General features: G+C 38.1%; 1 pseudogene; it reads left to right on the forward strand.

The window, feature by feature from the left end:
* The first annotated feature begins 5388 nt into the window (after positions 1 to 5388).
* On the forward strand, positions 5389 to 5526 carry LOC145277178 (U2 spliceosomal RNA; annotated as a pseudogene).
* Positions 5527 to 5952: the final 426 nt, after the last annotated feature.

Here is a 5952-nt window from a genome sequence, read left to right on the forward strand (position 1 = left end):
TAAAAAATTATACATTGGTGTCTATCAATTTGCTATCTTGATATCTCGTAATACATTTTCCTATTCCAGTAGCATCTTTCGAAGAAATGTAAGCGTGGTGAACCTTCTTCCCACTGACTGTTTTCCTCTTACCTATAGCCTTAGTCGTTTCAAGATTAAGGACACTAGGCATCTCTTGTCTTAATGATAATCATCTTTCGGTCTTGTTAGCTTGTTACATAAAACCTATTTGTCGCAGACACGCACCTGAACAGAAGAAACAAAACTCGGCTGATTGGCACAGCTGATTAACACAGAAACAAAAGATTTGAAAAATAAAATATATTGATTCAAAATCACCTGCTAATGTTACCTGTAAGATGTCATCTGCAGAGAGGAGTGCCCTCATCACTAAATAAACGCTCTTTGCTTGTGAGTCCATTGTTAGTGAAGGCAAACCATATAACAAGCGTTGATAGGTGGATGTATCAGAGTTTAATATCATTATATACACATTCCCAAATTAAGGTTGAGAAAACTGACTAGCTATCGAGTTTGAAGGATCAGTATTCATTTCCATGCTTCCTCCGTCCCATTTTCACCCCCATTCTTTCACTGACACCAAGCAATAAAAATACATCATATCTTTATACATCAACGTTTGTCATTTTTTTAAGCATAGCAAAACGGCTATCAGGCAGTCACTGTGTGTTCATCAGTCAACTTTTTTTAGGAGGGTTAGCTGGTCCATCTCTTTAACTCCTTATGATTCAACCTCTGTCTTTTGTTTTCCAGTCAATAATCTACAACAACAAGCAAGAGAGATTACTCTAAAAACTTAATACAAAGTGTTACAATTGTATTCACTTGTTGCCAGTCAGAGCATTCAATATTGGTAATATAATGTTTTATCGCATACTGGGCGATCACCACCTCCTGCTAACCAGCTGCGTTAGTCAACAACAAATCTGACCAATAGAGTTGGCTGAGTAGCACCATGTGGTTGAATAGGTTGTCCCTAATGTCAGAGTAGATTGTCGTCTTCTTAGCCACAGTAATGGACAATATATCTAACCCAGAGAATAGGTAAAATATCATGTTTATGTTTAACAAGTTTTTCATAATATTTGAATAGATAGAATTGTTCTTAGTCACTGTCACAATATAGTATAGTCACCACAAACCGCTTTCCTCCTGTGCTTCAGTGTGCGGTTGTCTTTGTGCACGATCCTCGGTTTATGTAAGGATAGCTTGTGGAAGGCGCACAGGGCCAGATAAAAAGTTGGCATTGTTAGACTCAATTATATCTCCCCATTTTGAAAAAGACAAGAGTGCTTGAATATCATCTCCTAATTAACAATTAACTTTCTTTCATTTCCAATTAACTCATCCATCTTAGGAAAGATAAGAAAAACAAACAAAAAAAAAAGAAAGTAAACTCTTGCTATTCGTCCATTTTGTTTGGTTCTACATTGACTTCATTTTCTTTTTCTTTTCTGTTCTCAATTGCCATGTTTTCTTGTAGCAGAGTTTTGTAGCACACTTGAATTTCCTGCTAATTTCTCCCAAGCCATACGAATGAATAGAACGGCAAATTCAATATTCAAGTAGTTTCATTAACCAAAAGACACTAATATCTGAGCCTTGGGCAACGGTTTTCATACACATATCAACTGGAAATCTATCATCACACCCGGAAAATCAAAACCAGTGTGTTTAACAAAATTTTTCATAGACCAACATCGAGTCAATATTTATTCATCTATAGCTATTAAACCCGCAGCCTTTACATCTGTATTCATTATATCTATACGCTTAATATCTGTATCCTTTATATGTGTAGATGTTTATTTTTATTCAATTTTCACCCCAAACAAGGCGCAGTGCCACTTTGAAGTAGTGGGCTACTATCGGGGACATAATTTGCAGGGGTATTATGAAGGGAGATGAGCAACAAGATGCATGTTCATATTACACTTGAACTTCTGCATATCAGTACAGTTGGGAAAGCAAAATCCCGGAAGGAAGTTCCAAAGACTTGCAGTTCTGGGGAAGAAACTATTGGAGTAAAAGGCTTTCTTACACCTAGGGATCTCTACTGTAAAGGGGTGGGACTTAGTTGCTAGTAGGGTTTGTCGGGGGTTGTCATGTCGAGGAGGTACAGGTGCTTGTAGTTTGTCAGAGCATTCACCATTAAAGTATTTGTAGAACAGGCAGAGGGATGCAACATTTCGTCGATGGGACAGAGGCTGAAGCCTAGATGACAGTTCAGAACCTACCAGGTTAGCGACTCTCTTTTGAACTCTGTCCTGGAGTGAGAGACAAGCAGCAGATGCACCAGCCCAAATGTGACAACAGTACACCATACATGGGCGAATGGTGGCCTTATAGAGGTACAGGATACTTTCAGGCGTAAGTAATTTTCTAGCACGGTAGAGTGAGCCCACCTTCTTTGCAGAAGCGTTAGCAATGCTCTCAATGTATATATTCCAGTTCATGTTCCCTATAAACGTTAGGCCGAGGAATTTAAAAGAAGTACTTTCAGATAATGTTCTTGGCCATTGCTATTGGTGGTAGAGAAGGTTTCTTGTAGTTATTGAAGGAAACAAGGTTAGTCTTGGCAGCATTGAATGTGACCATACATTTTCGGCCTTATTCCACTACAGATTGGAGGTCATCCTCTAGTGTTTCTGCCATGTCCTTAGATATCTGTTAATTTGTTTTCCCCTCATGCCTGTTATAGAGAGTGGTGTCATCCGCAAATATACCCATCTCAGAAACAGTTTTATCAGGGAGGTCATTTATGAATATCAAGAATAATAAAGGTCCAAGGATATACCCCTGAGGTACTCCAGCATTTATATCATATTGTTTAGATGTACGACCGTCGAGGATAACTTGGATTTTTCTCTTACTTAAGAAGGATTTAATTACATTACATATTCTTCCAGTGATACCATATGATCTAATCTTCCTTAGAAGACCATCGTGCCATACCCTGTTAAAAGCCTTTGATATATCAAGGGCTATCGCTCTACCTTCCCCTGTTTTGTCCAGTGGACGGTATATACGTTCAGAGACTACAGTTAAGATATCTGCTATTGAACGAGCTTGCCTAAATCCATATTGTTTGTCGGTCAGGAGTTTAGCAGCTATTCGGTGTTGGACTAGGCTTGATTTACTAAGGACTCAAATATTTTGGCGAAAAGCGGGAGGAGGCTAATGGGGCGATAATTTGGTGGGTCAGTTCTTTCACCAGTATTCTTGAAGACTGGTACCACAGAAGCGGTTTTCCAGCAGTCAGGAAAGCAAGATTCGTTAAGCCATTTATTGTAAAGTTTGGAGAGAACTGGAGCAACCTCAGCAGAGCATATTTTTAATAGCACAGCCGGGATTAGATCGGGTTCTCATGCTTTTGAGGTGTCTAGGTTTTTATGATACTATGTACCTGAGAGGGGGTGATTTTCCAATCGTCTAGTGTGACGTCTGTCTGCAAAGGAAAGTTGGGGAGGGAGTGGGTGCCGGCTCCAGTGTGGAGTTTGAGGCAAACCGACTGGCGAGCAGATTAGCCTTGTCGGTTGCCGTGCAAGCAACCTCGTGATTGTTTGATAGTGGGGGAATCGTTGACTGCTCATTATTTATTACACTGTTGTAAATTTTCCAGAAATCACCGGTTCGTAATTTCTGTGCTTCAATGCATTTTCTGGTGGTTTCAGTGTAATCCGTTTTAGCTGTCGCTATTACACTCTTACAGTTATTTCTAGCTTCTATATACTTTTGTCTGTTTGAACTGGACTTATGTCGGTTGAATCTGTGAAACGCATGCTGCCTTTGAGCAATGGCAGCTGTACAAGCAAAAGTAAAACATTGGGGAGAGTGGGGTTTGCTATAGAATTTTTGTGTGGGAACATATGCTTCAATTGCAGTTTTGAACCATTCAGTTGTCTCATTCGCACACTGTTCCACTGGAAGAGAAAAGATATTTCGCCATGGGGCATCTCTGATGGCTTCCCAGTCAGCCTCTTTGTAATACTTTGTTGTTTTGAGTAGTGGGTCTTCAGTTTTAGGGCGAGAATTTAGGGTGATTTCTACCATTATCACAGCGTGATCAGCATTCCCGAGTGGACTGTGGGCATTTGTTGTACAATCATTGGGAACTGTTGTCAGAAATAGATCTAGAAGTGAGGCATCTTGGTCTTGCTGGTCTTGGAAACGTGTTAGAAATGTAACCATCTGAGATAGGGAATGAGATATGGAGAAGCTATGTGTTGTGCTACCAGCTACTTTATATCAGTATTCTTCACATCTGTATCCATTACATCTGTAGCCTTTAAATCTATATCCATTATATCAGTATATTTTCTATCTGTATTCTTTATATCTTTAGTCTTTATATATGTATCCCTTACATCTGTATCCTTTTTCTTGTGTTTTACTATTTGTATTTTTTCACCATCATGTACATATTTGTTCCTTTTTTTTTTTTTTCATCAACTACATTCTCTCCTTTCTCTTACCTGGTCCTATCAGATTAGGCCGTCTAAAGGTATCGGTTTCCTGATCTAAAATGCACCGAACATTGATGTGTTGTCGTTTCTCTTTGCCAAACTCAACCATGGTTTTCAAAGGAGAAAATAAAACAAAACAGACTAAATATCACTAAAAAAAATATTCGAATGTATAAAGACCAAAGCATAAAAGCTTTTACAAAACTGACTGAATTCAGCATTAAATTACCCTCAAAAAGGTTGATATGCCGTAAACTAAAACACCCAAACAAAACTCCTTGAATAAGTATTTCAAGATGTAAAAAAAACTTGAAACATAAAAAGAACTTTTACCACAATAACTGGTTCTGGCATTGAAAAAATTTGAAAAAGGATGATTGATATGTCATAAAACAAAACTGAACTTTTCTCTTATTTTTTTTGTTTTTTGTTTTTACTTCTTTTTAGTCGCATGCAAGCGACTCTATAAGTCACTCGGTCGGTCGGTCAGTCGGTCCGTAACACTGTTGTGCTTGGCCTTTTTGGTTAAGATCAAAGGTATGTTCTTAATAGATGCTGTTCTTAGCTTTTTAAGATTTCTTGGCCTTTTGGCCAAGATCAAAGTGTGTTGGCCATGTGCCTAAGTTTTTTGTTCAGTGTTGATTTTCAATGTAGTCTTAACATGAATAAAGGATTTAATATCTCAAAGTGTAGTATCTGTTCCGGCAGATACTCCAAGCAAAGACCCTATGTGGGGGCGACCCCACAGATAAAATCTTGGTCAATGTAGGGGCAACCCTTCATACCAATTGTCACTATCCAGCTCCCCTACTCCCCGGGGAGTTGGTACCCATTTCCCCTTCACTCCTCACATTAAAAATCGGCATTGTGCCTAATTTGGTCGGTGGGGGAGCAAATAAATACCCTTTTCTTGGCCTTTTGGCCAAGATCAAAGTGTAGTATCTGTTCTTACTACATGCTGTACTTATGTTTGTAACTTTGGGATATAGAGTGGGGGATCACTTTTCTGTATTAATTTAATGTAAATTGATCACCCACTTTACAACCAGTCAGTCACAAAACAATTCAAGTCATTCTCCAGATCATTCAAGTTGTTTTTGAAGGATTCCAGTTATTTTTTAAGCATTCAAGTCATTCTTAAGGTCATTCAATTCATCCTTAAGTTCATTAAAGTCAATCTAAGTCATTTACTTTTTATTTATTTAAGTCATTTCAGCCCATTTTTCGGTCATTTTAGTTTATCTTTAAGAATTTCATGTCAATCCTACATTCATGCATTCATTCATTACACGAGAGCACGCAACTAATGTGTATCTGCCTTGTTCTTGTTCCATTTTCATATTTTTTCATTCTTTCTGTTTTCTTTCATATAGGTTTATTTTATTCCTTATCCTCATCCATATCTTTTCTATGTTGGTTCATTCTTATGAGTTAGAATTCTTTCTAGAAAGACATTGCGTACTTA

This window comes from Euprymna scolopes, chromosome 5, assembly GCF_053919585.1.
Source record: "Euprymna scolopes isolate OS-2025 chromosome 5, ASM5391958v1, whole genome shotgun sequence".
Lineage (NCBI taxonomy): Eukaryota > Metazoa > Mollusca > Cephalopoda > Sepiida > Sepiolidae > Euprymna > Euprymna scolopes.